This window comes from Apium graveolens, chromosome 2 (assembly GCF_009905375.1).
Source record: "Apium graveolens cultivar Ventura chromosome 2, ASM990537v1, whole genome shotgun sequence".
NCBI lineage: Eukaryota > Viridiplantae > Streptophyta > Magnoliopsida > Apiales > Apiaceae > Apium > Apium graveolens.
Genome location: NC_133648.1, coordinates 9965509 through 9979678, shown reverse-complemented (window position 1 = coordinate 9979678; position 14170 = coordinate 9965509). Strand labels below are relative to the sequence as shown.

At 38.0% G+C, this 14170-nt stretch overlaps 1 non-coding gene across 1 annotated transcript; it reads right to left on the bottom strand.

Moving 5' to 3' along the window:
- Window positions 1–1756: 1756 nt before the first annotated feature.
- On the bottom strand, window positions 1757–1863 carry LOC141710010 (small nucleolar RNA R71). Its single transcript, XR_012570554.1, has one exon. It is a non-coding gene; the product is annotated as a small nucleolar RNA R71 (small nucleolar RNA).
- Between the last annotated feature and the right edge of the window lie 12307 nt (window positions 1864–14170).

Below are 14170 nucleotides of genomic sequence, written 5' to 3'. Positions count from 1 at the left end.
AGCTGAGCGCCCGCTCAGCAGAGCTGAGCACCCGCTCAGAGAGCTGAGCGCCCGCTCAGAGAGCTGAGCGCCCGCTCAGAGAGCTGAGCGCCCGCTCAGGAGAGCTGAACGGCCGCTCAGGAGGCGGCTGATCGCTGATTTCGCTGAAAAAGCCTTTTTTGAGTAGAATTTGACGATTTTAAGGGTCCAGGTCCACTAGGGGCGTATATATACTTAAAAAAAAGGGTTTTCATCATCCGGGAAGATTGGGATACCAAGGAGAAGACCTAGAAGCACAGAACAACTCCGAAAAAGAAGATCTTGTTTTCAACTTGTGATTCTTTGAATTAGTTGTAACTTTGGATGCTCATTTTCATTCTTGTTGAACCTAGATCTCGTTTATTCGTACTTTGATTATTATTTAGTTTATTAAAACCTTGTTTATACCATGCTTTCATTGGAACCCATGGTGACGATGAGTTCGATTATGGGCTAATCGTTGTCATGGGATTCTAGCGGATTTACTTATGGATTTCAATAGTTAATTGTTTCGATATCTTGGTGTGTGGTGATTGATTGATATCCTATTATGGTTGGGCTTATTCGTCTTACGTGCGTAGCTAACATATAAGATAGCGTGTTAATCTCTATTGAAGCGACAGTGAATATAGAGGTTTAGAACTTGCCATGCTAGCATAGGTTCATGTATGTGTATCATGATTCGTAGGTAACTCTAACCGTTTTACTTGCCCTATGTAATCAAGATAGATAACTTGTTCTTAAACCGTTATGTTGTCAAATTCTATAGACATATAGGGTCTCAATATAATTGGTGCCTATTCAGCTTCTATCTCTTTTGTGGATGTTTGGTAAAATGGTACTCGTGCAACGAAAGTTGGCGTTTATCAGTTTCGTGTTATCTGATTAGTGTCCTCACCATCACATAATAAGGTTAAGAACAATAAGGCTATTGAATGAAGTATTTAATGAAGTTAGGATCCCATGTTTGTCATATATATTAATTTAACCTCAATTCTCTTAGTTAATGTTATTTAGTATAATCTCTTAGTTTAATAAAAACCCAATTTGTTATTTGTCTTAGCATTGAGCGATAACCATACATTGTTGCATAGGTGCATAAATTGAACTTAACCTAAACCAGTCTCTGTGGGAACGAATCTGATTTATATCTTATATTACTTGCGAACGCGTATACTTGCGTGAATATTAGCGCGTGTTTTCGCCCTAACAAGTTTTTGGCACCGCTGCCGGGGACTCGGTGTTAATTTTTAGTTTATGTGCTTGTCATCAGTGGTTGTTAAAGTTCAGTGACTCGGATTCTTTTACTTTCACAGTTTATTTGTTTGTGTTTCAGGTACTCATTACAATGGGAGATCCAGCAGCACGAACGAAAGCCTTGATGGATTTTTCTCAACCCAAGATCAATGACATTCAATCTAGTATTGTCCAGCCAGCTATCACAGCTAATACCTTTGAGATCAAGTCTGGCATAATTCAATGGGTACAGACTTCAGTCCAGTTTGGGGGTTCTCCAACGGAAGATCCCAATACACACATTAGGGATTTCATTGAAATATGTGACACCTTCAAGTTCAACGGTGTTTCTGAAGATGCTGTGAAGCTGAGACTGTTCCCATTCTCTCTGAGGGACAAGGCTAAGAGCTGGTTACACTCTCTACCAGCTGGTTTGATTACTACTTGGGAGGATCTTGCTCAGAAATTCCTTACTAAATTCTTCCCTATGGCGAAGACAGCTGCAATCAGAAACGCTATTACTCAATTTGCGCAGCAAACAGGAGAATCGCTAAGTGAAGCTTGGGAGCGCTACAAGGAGATGCTTAGGAAGTGTCCTCATCATGGAATTCCTGATTGGATGATCATCACTTGTTCTTACAATGGGTTGGGAGCACAGTCCAGACCCATGCTCGATGCAGCATCAGGCGGAGCATTATGGGCAAAGAGCTATAAGGAAGCTTATGATCTAATTGAACTGATGGCTGCTAATGATTATCAGTATCCAACCCAGAGATATCCACAGGGCAAGGTAGCAGGAGTACTTGAGGTGGATACAGCTACGGCTATCACTGCTCAACTAAAGGCGTTGTCTATGAAGATCGATTCTCTGGCTAACTATGGTGTTAAGCAGATAATTAGTGTTTGTGAGCTGTGTTCAGGTCCGCATGCGACAGAGCAATGCGCTATATCTAGCGACTCAGCTCAGTTTGTGAGCAACTTTCAGAGATTGCAACAACCGGTTCCAGACACTTATCATCCTGACAACTGAAATCATCCTAACTTCAGCTGGAGCAACAATCAGAATGTGATGCAACAGCCGTTCCAGCCGTTTGGAAATAAGCTGTTCAACTCTCTTGGTTTTCAGCAACAACTCCAACTTCAACAACAAACTCATGATGCAGGTCTATCTTCGAATGAAAAATCTGAATTAGAGGAGTTGAGGCTTATGTGCAAAAACCAGGCTCTTATATGCCAAAGCCAAGCTGTTTCTATCAAGACTCTGGAGAACCAAATAGGGCAAATTGCTAATGCCTTATTGAATCGACCACCAGGAACGCTTCCTAGTGATACAGAAGCCAATCCAGGAAAGAGGGAAGTTGAAGAACATGTGAACGCCATCACCTTAAGGTCTGGAAAAGTCGCAAGCCCCCAAATTCAGCAAGACGAAGAGCCTGAAAAATCTCAAGATTCAGAAAATGCAATTGTGGCTGAAGAAGATGTGCAGAAGGAAGTAGAGGTGGAACCAAGGAAGACTACTGTGGAACACACTCCTCCTGAGGGTAATACAGGGGAGAAACATATCTATCCTCCACCTCCTTTTCCAAAGAGGCTGCAGAAGAAAAATCCGGATAAGCAGTTTGAGAAGTTTCTGGAGGTGTTCAAGAAACTTCATATCAACATACCTTTCGCTGAAGCTCTTGAACAGATGCCTAGCTATGCGAGGTTTATGAAAGGTATTCTCTCTCGGAAAGTGAAGCTCGATGACTTAGAGACCGTTGCTCTAACGGAGGAATGCAGTGCTGTGCTGCAACAGAAGTTGCCTCCGAAGCTTAAAGATCCTGGAAGCTTCACTATTCCTTGCACCATCGGAAACTTGTCGTTCGACAAGTGTTTATGTGATTTAGGAGCTAGCATCAATCTGATGCCCTTATCTATCTTCAAGAAGCTTGGTCTGCCTGATCCGAAACCAACATACATGTCATTGCAACTAGCTGACCGTTCCATCGCTTATCCACGAGGTATAGTGGAGGATGCCTTGGTCAAGGTGGATAAACTCTTCTTCCCTGCTGACTTTGTAATTCTTGATTTCGAGGAAGATAAGAAGATTCCCATTATCTTGGGAAGACCATTCTTGGCTACAGGCCGAACTATGATCGATGTGCAAAAAGGAGAGCTTACGATGAAGGTTCATGATCAGAAGGTCACTTTCAATGTGTTCAAGGAAATAAAATTACCCACAACTAAAGAGGAGTGCTTTAAAGTAGAGCAAATTCAGGTTTTGAATGCACCTCTGTGGAAGAGGAAGTTGGATGTGCCATTCGATTCTCTTGGGTTAGCAGAGCTGAAAATTTCTCAGGATCGTCTCAAGTCGTCTATTGAAGATGCTCCTACACTTGAGCTCAACCCACTACCAAATCACTTGAGTTATTAATTCTTAGGTGCACCCCCTGACAAGGGGTTGGGATATATCTTTGATGATATAGAGGGTAGCCGAACGGATCCTCTAGTGACTATAGAGGGTTCTTCTCATGTGCAACAGGTAGTTGATAGGACTGGTGTTGGTGACGAGCAGTACAGGCGAGTAATTAGGCGTATGGAGGCCATGCACGACATTCACCGTCATTTTGCTGAAGATTTGACACATGCTTTCGGTACTATTTTTCGAGACACTAGTGGCAAGGTTGATTGGCCACCTGATCCTCCACCCAACGAGGGTGAATCTCTCGCTAATTAGGTATGCCTGAAATCCTTATTATTGCCTTCAATGAGGACATTGAAAATTTTAAGTTTGGGGGTGATAATGTAAGGATTAGTAGTGTGTGTCCATATAGATTCATATAGATTTATGTTGCATGTTTAGTTGTAGTTCATTCATATTTTTGCATGATTGTTCATTTAGGACATATTTGTTTGTTTTTATGTAATTTCATATAGTTGTATTTGCATGCATATTTAGCATGATCCCTTAAGATGAACTTTGATATTGGATAAGTTGATGTTGATTTGAGTGTAGTGATGAGGAATAGAGGGATGCTTAAGTGTTAATGAATTGATTTGCATGCCAGAAATAAATATTTTCACAAAGTCTTATAGGGTTGCTTTTGATCTAGATCATGATCATACTTGTTTGTTGTTGAGATTTAATCACTTGGTTATATTTAGAATTTGTGATATTCTCGTGGTGACGTAAAAATACTGATTCTTTTTATCTGGAGAAAAACTTGGATTTCATTGCTAGTTGTTGTAAGGCTAGGTGTCAAATGGCTAGTAGCCGGCTCATATTTTTATGAGTAGTCTAGGGTTGAATGAGATGGAGCGAAACACACTCATTCAGAAATTGTTGAAAAAAAAGAAAAAAGAGAAAAAAAAAGAAAAAAGAAAGAAAGAAAAAAGTATGTGTTTATGCATAATTGATCAAGAGTGAGCTCTTTAATACTCGAGTTATTAAGTTCTAGGGGACTTTGTGCCTAGTGACCTAAGGCTTTTATAGTCTGGGATCCACTAACCTAACGCTCGCTACATGGGTATTATTGTATAAGTTTTTTGGGACCTCATTCATTGCACGATCAAATAAGCATCTTTGTTATGTGTTCAATAATAGTGTGAATCCTTGTATAACTCTAGTAGAAAGGAGGTGTTGTGAGTCATAATGCGTTTATTGTCTATTCTGTTTATAAACTTTTGATTGTTTCGATGATAGATAAGTTATGGTTATTGATCTAGTATCGAGAGTATATCTGTTAAGCATTCACACACGCACGTTTCTGGTTTGTGAGTTGGTTTGTGGGATTTATTTAAACTCTGTTTAAAGTCATTGCATTTTTAGAGGCATTGGCTTATTCATTTGGTTATGGTTATTCTGAGGGGATCAATTGCATTATCATTCAGTTGCATTCACATAGTTGCATTCATGCATTAGGTTTGTTTTGTAGTTTTGAGTCTGTTTATGCTTGAGGACAAGCATCGATTCAAGTTTGGGGGTGTGATAAGTGGATTTTATATCCACTTGGAATGCTTTATTACAAGCTTAAATTGGTGTTTTGGACTCAAGTTGTTGGTATTTTGATGTGTTTTTGTGTTATTGCATTTCAGGTATCAGTTAAATGAAGAAAAGAGCTTTTAAAGGAAATATGATTAAAAGTGATCAGAATTGGAAGCCAAGGCCATTGTCAAGTTGTAGAGAATCTCAATAGCTTTGCGTGGGCAGTTGAATCGCCTAATTCTGACGAGTAGAACTCAAGTTATGGCCAAAACAAGATTCATCAGAATATTTTTCCCAGTCAGTAGCTGAGCGCCCGCTCAGCAGAGCTGAGCGCCCACTCAGAGAGCTGAGCGCCCGCTCAGGAGAGCTGAGCGGCCGCTCAGGAGGCGGCTGGTCGCTGATTTCGCTGAAAAAGCCTTTTTTGAGTAGAATTTGACGATTTTAAGGGTCCAGGTCCACTAGGGGCGTATATATACTTAAAAAAAAGGGTTTTCATCATCCGGGAAGATTGGGATACCAAGGAGAAGACCTAGAAGCACAGAACAACTCCGAAAAAGAAGATCTTGTTTTCAACTTGTGATTCTTTGAATTAGTTGTAACTTTGGATGCTCGTTTTCATTCTTGTTGAACCTAGATCTCGTTTATTCGTACTTTGATTATTATTTAGTTTATTAAAACCTTGTTTATACCATGCTTTCATTGGAACCCATGGTGACGATGAGTTCGATTATGGGCTAATCGTTGTCATGGGATTCTAGCGGATTTACTTATGGATTTCAATAGTTAATTGTTTCGATATCTTGGTGTGTGGTGATTGATTGATATCCTAGTATGGTTGTGCTTATTCGTCTTACGTGCGTAGCTAACATATAAGATAGCGTGTTAATCTCTATTGAAGCGACAGTGAATATAGAGGTTTAGAACTTGCCATGCTAGCATAGGTTCATGTATGTGTATCATGATTCGTAGGTAACTCTAACCGTTTTACTTGCCCTATGTAATCAAGATAGATAACTTGTTCTTAAACCGTTATGTTGTCAAATTCTATAGACATATAGGGTCTCAATATAATTGGTGCCTATTCAGCTTCTATCTCTTTTGTGGATGTTTGGTAGAATGGTACTCGTGCAACGAAAGTTGGCGTTTATCAGTTTCGTGTTATCTGATTAGTGTCCTCACCATCACATGCTAAGGTTAAGAACAATAAGGCTATTGAATGAAGTATTTAATGAAGTTAGGATCCCATGTTTGTCATATATATTAATTTAACCTCAATTCTCTTAGTTAATGTTATTTAGTATAATCTCTTAGTTTAATAAAAACCCAATTTATTATTTGTCTTAGCATTGAGCGATAACCATACATTGTTGCATAGGTCCATAAATTGAACTTAACCTAAACTAGTCTCTGTGGGAACGAATCTGATTTATATCTTATATTACTTGCGAACACGTATACTTGCGAACACGTATACTTGCGTGAATATTAGCGCGTGTTTTCGCCCTAACAATATCATGTATGCTACCTGTCTTTGTGCAAGATTTCAAGCAGATCCAAGAGAACCTCACTTAACAGATGTGAAAAGAATTTTCAAGTATCTTAAGGGAACAGCTAATCTGGGATTATGGTATCCCAGAGAATAAGATTTTAAACTAATAGGTTACTCAGATGCAGATTTTGCAGGTTGCAAAATTGACAGGAAAAGCATAAGTGGAAGCTGCCAATTTCTTGGAGGCAGATTGATTTCTTGGTTTAGCAAGAAATAAAAGTCAATTTCCACATCAACTGTAGAAGTAGAGTACATTACTGTAGGAAGCTGTTGTGCACAGATTCTTTGGATGAAGAATCAGTTACTGGATTATGGGTTAACATATTTCAAAATCCCTATTTACTGTGATAATCAAAATGCTATTGCTATGACAGGTAATCCAGTTCAACACTCAATGACAAAGCACATCAGCATTAGGTACCACTTTATAAGGGAACATGTGAATGAAGGTACAGTGGAATTGCACTTTGTTCCAACAGATCAATAACTTGCAGATATCTTCACAAAACCACTGTGTGAAGCTACTTTTACAAGATTGGTAAATGAACTTGGAATGGTTTCAGGTTCTTTCTCTAAATCTGCTTAGTTTTGTTCTGATGCATCAGACTTTATGATCAGTATTTACATAAATTACTCTCTTTGTGTATTCTGTGCTTAATTGAAAATTTGCTTAAGTAATGACTGTTGTCTGATGTAACTTTCTAAACTCTGAAAATGATATGTCTGTTTATATAACTATTCAATCCTATGAGGATACCTGTGCTAGATGCTGACCTATTAATCTTCAATATACTAATGATCCCATGTTAGCAGTAACTAGTTATGTGGAAATCCATTGATACAAGCAATTTCTGATATTGAGCCTAGTTGAGTTTACTTTGTCTATCTTATTACTAAGTCACAAACTAGAATATTGCTTCTCATCTGTTAAGTTCTGATGCTAGTAAATCTGTTGAATGTACTAAGTGCTGACAAACCTCTCTTATCAAAAGAAAAAGAAAAGATTCAAGGATTAAAATTCAGGTACTCCTTTGAGATCTAGAGTAAAAATGTGGAAGGAACGACCCAAGTGCATTGCTGGTATTAAGTAAATATGCATCAGAAAAGTAAAATATTTTCTTGGTGACTTTTCACACTCTATGATTACTGGAGAAATACTCTGATAATAGCATAAATTCTGATAAGCAGTCGTGACTCACTTACACTGAGAAGCCACTGTAAAATGGAATTTAAAAAGATGCACAAAATTAGCACAAAATAGTTGAGGTGGACTCAAGCATGAACTCATTCAATAGTAGGTTTCAGAATAATGACAGGTTTTTAGTAAAGTTTTAGTTATGCCTTATTTCTAAGATGTACTGAAGTGAATCAGACTTTACTCTTTGTCTGATAATTAGCTTAATGCACACACTAAACACTCCATATGAATGATGAAAATAACTGTGGTGATCCATGTTATTTTAGATGAACAGTTTCTGTGTCACATTGCACAAATTCTGAGGACAAGTTCTGATTGCATGTTCTGATGATTAAGTTCTGAAGAATCTAAATCAGAATTTGTGCGAGGACTTACTAAGATAGGCGTTCATTTTTTGAGTTAAGAAATTATGTTCTGATAACTGTTAAGTTCTGATATAAGTCTAAGTTCTGATATTACATTCTGATCCTTTACTTGACTTATTTATGGATAAAATCTAAAAACAGTCTCATTTTCAATCAGAACACGTTTGGGTAGAATATTAACAGTCAATATTATTAGGGATAGTGGTTCAGTACACGTACAGTAATTTTTACTTGTTACTTGTGCGCATTAACCCTGACTTACACTTCCAATGACTGTTTTTCGTCTTCCCAGTCTCGGGAGACGAGGTAGAATTAATTCTACCTGTCAGCATTAAATTCCCTTGCGTCTCCTGGCATTCTTTTGCCTATATAAACAACCACTTCACATCAGCCTTCACATCAACTTTATTATCACAAACTCATCTTCATACTCTTAATATCAAAAATACCATGGTCAATTACAATATGTTTTTGAACTATGAAACATTCAACATGGAGCTGAGCTGTGAAGCCTGGCAGCAGGAATGGTACGTCACTGCCATTCCTGATGAGATATGGGACTCAGTTCCCCAGGAGGTACTCACCCACCTCCTGTTCTTCTACATGGATTACCATCGCCATCTGGAGCGATTGGAGGAGGAAAGGCTGGAAGCTCTCCGCCAGCAAGAGCGAATTATCCGACTCGCTATTCTGTTTGTCGAGAGTAGAAAGAAGAAATGATTTATTTTCTTCTTCCTATTTTTCTTCGTCGCCAGCCTTGCCCTGCTTCTTGAGCTAGGACTAAGGCTGTTGATGTTAGGTTTAGAAGCTTAGGACAATCTTGTAAAAGTTCTGATGTAATTTAAATTTCATGAATGTATTCTCTTAATATATTAATGAAATTTCTTTTTTTTGCAAGTTCTTGTCTCTGAGATGTTCTGAAATGCATTGATAAATCCTGATAAATATTCATATTCTGATGACCATTATAATTTAAATTTAAATTAAGTTCTGATTTTATGTTATCAGTACTTGTTCCCTTGATTTATTTTGGTCATTCTCACTCGATTTTTTTTCTTCAGAATATTGGTGTTGCAGTGAAAAATAATTGAATAAGTGGAAACAATTTCAATTTTGAATTAAAACTGATTTACCTTGATTAATGGAATTACTGGGTAAGTGGAACGGTTTTTCCTTGAAAAACTGCAAGTGGGTAAGTAATGATTACTGTTTTCCCGTGCCCATTAACTATTCATTATTACTGAATGTCTGACAGGTGTCCAACGGTTACATTTTTTTTAAAAGTATAAGTAAGACAGAGAAAGGATTTTCTAATCTTTTATTCACTTTTATACTTTATCTCTCTATTTGCTTTTACTCTCTTTCTACTCCTGACGTTGGTTTTTCATTTAGACATTTTATCAAACACCTAACAGGCACTCTTAAATCTCGATTTTTCTCATGGCACCTAAGGATTTGATCATTGATGGAGCTAAATTTGTTCCAAATAACGATACTGTAATTCTCGATCATGCTGAAGCTCCATCTGAGTTGCATTTTGTGCAAGATCTTCTTGCACACAGTGAAATCGGGTATGCATTGACCCAACCTTCAGTCTTTTCCGGCCAACAAGTTCTGACGTTTTGGCGGACTGGGCATTTTGATAATGGTGGTACACATGGTACTCCCAGTATTGTTTTCGAAGTGGATGATTCTACACATGTGGTAACTCCTGGTACAATTCGAAAGGCTCTACATTTACCAGAAGGATGTACTCTTTCAACCCCGGAGGAATCAACTCTTAAAGAATTAATGGCTAGTTTGGGGTATGAGCAGAGTTTGGCAAAGCTTGGGCAGTTGAAACGGGCTCATATCAGAAAGGAATGGAGTTTCTTCTTCGACTGCATCACTAAAGCTTTTGGAAATAAGTGTTCCAACTTTGATGCAATCCCTATAATGAGTCAGCACATCGGGTATGCACTCATTAACCAAACTCATTTCGATTTTGCAAATGCTGTGATAGGTTTTATTTGGGATAGGATGATAGAAGATAGGAATGTTGTTTACTTTGCTAGATTTTGTCAGCTTATATAATTTTTGTTGTGCTGATGAACCCCAACCTACCACTGACTTAACTGCACCTTTTAAAATTGCAAAACGAGCCTTTAATGATTTGGTAAATGCTGATCTTAAGAAAACAGTGGTTAGACCTTTACAGATTCGTCAGTCTGTAAAACAAATCTTGGTAAATGCTGATCCTGACACCTATAGATCTGTTTATCCTGATATCAAACCTACCACCACATCTCAAACACCACAGCAACCAACAGAACATACCATTCATACTACTCAACCATCCCTCAGAACATATCTCAAATCATATCTCTCCACTTCACAGACAGTTCAACCCTCATCCTCAGCACCTACTGTGAAGCCTTCATCTTCCAAGCCTAAGAGGACAAAAATTGTTCCTCCAACACCTCAGAAGAGAAGGAGGATTGTTTTGAGAGATGAATCTGACAGTGAGGAACAGGTTTCTACATCAGAACCTGTTGTCAAAGAAGCTGAGAAAGTTCCTTCTCAGAAGGATTCTGCAATTGGGGGATCTAGGCTTCTTAAAGGGCTTAGACGAATGACTGTTGATGAAACTCCCAAGGAATCCATATCTTCAAAGAGATACAAGAAACAGAGGGCAAAAAGGCCAGTTTTAGATGATGAGGAAGCAGCAGCTAAGGAAGGAGATCAGGAATCTCTGATCTCACAAGAACCAGAATCTGCTAAAGCCACTGCTTCTCCATTAACTCCAACTAAGGAAGCTGCTACTGATAAGGCCAACACACCATCTGTGTCTCCTGTTCAAAAGTCTGTATCTCCTGTTATTCCAGGCACAAGTGCTGAAATTGATATCCAGACCTTGGTTGTGCCTGAAGTACTTTACTTTGAAGCTCCAACAACAACTAATCCATCAACAACACCTGTTACTGATGCTGCTCAAACTCCAGAATTATCTACTACACCTTCTTTGCATCTAGATACTGATGATCAGAATATAGGTGAGCATCAGGATATGGCTGTTGATCAGAACTTGGATCCAGATCAGCACTTAGAAGATGATGCTGAAGCCTCAATTGCTTCGCATACTGTTGTTTTGTCAGAAGATGCTGATTCTGTAAGTTCTGATGCTGTAAATGCTGGAGATACTGGTGATGCTGCTCTCCAAGCAGATACTGATGAATCAGGTCCTTCAGGACATGCCCCTCAACAAACAGTTCTTAAATCTGAACTTGTTAAGAAGTTTGTTACCAGAGAAGCACCAGTGCCTTGGAGTGAAACTCCTGCTGGTCAGGAGTGGACTAAGGAATGGAACTCAATTACTTGTGTTCCATCTGCAAAGAATCTGGCTGAGCACTTGACAAAAGCTGATGAGATGTTAAATACTGATGATTTCAAAACACAGCTTAGAGTCACTGCATTGAGTACTAAACATCTACAAGGTCTCCATTCAACTACTCATGCAGAGCTACACAAGATTCAGGAAGAATTCATCAAACAGGAACAAATTCAGAAAATTGACAAGAAAAAATTCTTCCAACCTACCTTTGACCGAGTTGCTTATATTGAGAAGACTCAAGAGAAACAACAAGCTCAGATTGATGATATTCTGAAAAATCAAGCTTCTCAGCAATCTCAACTTAGTGAAATCCAAGCCTCAGTGGAATTGCTTGTCTCTCTTCTCTTACCTGCTGATGCCAAAAAGGGGGAGAAAGTAATTAAGTCCAAATGTGAAACTAATAAGACACTGAAGGGGAAGGATGATGAAAAGGATGACCAAGGAAACTCTGGAATGGGTAGAGGTCATAGTCAAGGTAGAGGTTTCTCATCAAGAAAAGCTGAAATCACAAGTCACAGGACAAGTTCTGATGCTAGAAAAAGAATTAGTTCTGCTACTGGTAAAAGGATAAGTTCTGATGAACTTTTAGATCTTGATAAAGAAATGTCAAGACAGTTATTTCTTTTGGAAAATCCAGGAATGGACTTGGAGAGTTTAATGGAAGAAGAAGCCAGACTTAAATCAGAAAAAGTCACATCTAAATCTGAAGCTTCTGGTAAAAAGACACTTCCAAAACTCAAAGGCATTGTGATAAAAGAAAGGACAAATACTGAAGCAATATTGGCTAAATCACAACCGCAGATAGATCCAAGATCCAAGGGTAAAGAAAAAGTTGGGGAACCTATCAAGGTTTATGTGCCTCCTGAGAATGAAGAAATCACTGATGAAAAGGATGATCTTGCTCTGACTTCAAGAAAAGTTTCTAAGACAACCTCTGACATAGCTCAAGTTGTTCAGAGTCAAGAGATAGTAAGTTCTGATATTTCGAAGAAGCAAGTAACCTCTGACATAGCTCAAGTTAACTTGATATCAGAAGATAAATCAAAGACACTCCTACCAGGATTCACTAAAGCAAAACAGAATCAACCTTTGAAGACTGCTGCAAGTGGTTTTGAAGCAAGAGTAGTTACTGGAAAGGAAGCAAGAGTTAAAACTGGATTGGGAAGTGATGATGAAAGAAGAATACAGAAGGCTACCAATGATCCAACTTCCTTGAGTGAACCAGGTATTGGAGCAACTCCTGAGAGATTGAATCAACTGGAATCTGTACAAATGGTTTACCATACCTACTTAAAAGAACACATCTTGTTGTACTTCATGACAGATGATAGGGTTTATCATATAAGGCAAAATGCCATTCCATTGAAGTATTTTGAAGAATTGGAGCATGTACTATTCTTACTTCAAGTGAATGACAGATTGACAAGAAGTGCTGCAAACTATTTGAAGGATCAGATTCAGAGACAGAATAGGCTTTATTCTGTTAAGTCTGACAGCAAATATGTTCCAAAGTACAGAGATCACAAGGGTGATATAGTTGAAATGAAGCCCAACACTGCTAAGATTATAACTACCTTTCTGGGTTACAGGGCTGTAGAATTCAATCTTGAGTCTGATAAGGCATATTTGATCAGACTGGATCAGGATATAAGAAAAGCTAAGATTAATGATCTCAGGGCTGCAATCTTTCAAATTGGTGAAGATACTGCAGAGCTTAAAGATGCTAAAAGGAGGATGATTGATGAACTCAGATATGCTGAGAGATGTTTGTTGAAGAACTATCTCAGAACAACTCCTGACATCAGAGAGATCAGAAGATGAAGCCAAGTCAAGATCTACAACTGCTTAAATTCTGATATTTGTACAGACTGAAGTTGTTATCAGAAGTTAAATATTGGTAAAGCTTTAAGGACTGTAAGTTGTAGTTATCTAGTCTAATTCTCATGCATTTGTACTTAATATTTTTGACATCATCAAATATATGTTAAACTTATATATTATGCTAATTTACAAGTTGGGGGAGATTGTTAGATATATTTGATAATGTCATGCCTAATATGATTTATGTTTAGTTTTCAGATCTTACTTAAACAGGATAAATCAGTACTTACTGGAAGTCGGGACTTAAGGATATCAGTACTTATATTATCAGAAGATAATCATCAGAAGATGGATATCAAAACTTAAATACTGAAGGACGTTCAGATAAGGACATCAGCTGATTAAAGGAAAGAAGATCGAGACAAACATAAGAAGAGATATGCATGAAGAAGGAATTCTATGAAGAATAGAATACTTGGAAGAAAAGATATCTGATTGATATATTTTAGGAAGCAGAATTATATTCCATATCAATTAGCGATTATCTTGTAACTGTGTAGTATATAAACACAGACATAGGGTTTACACTATAAGTGTTATCATATTCGAGAAGATTATTCATTGTAACCCTAGCAGCTCTCGTGATATT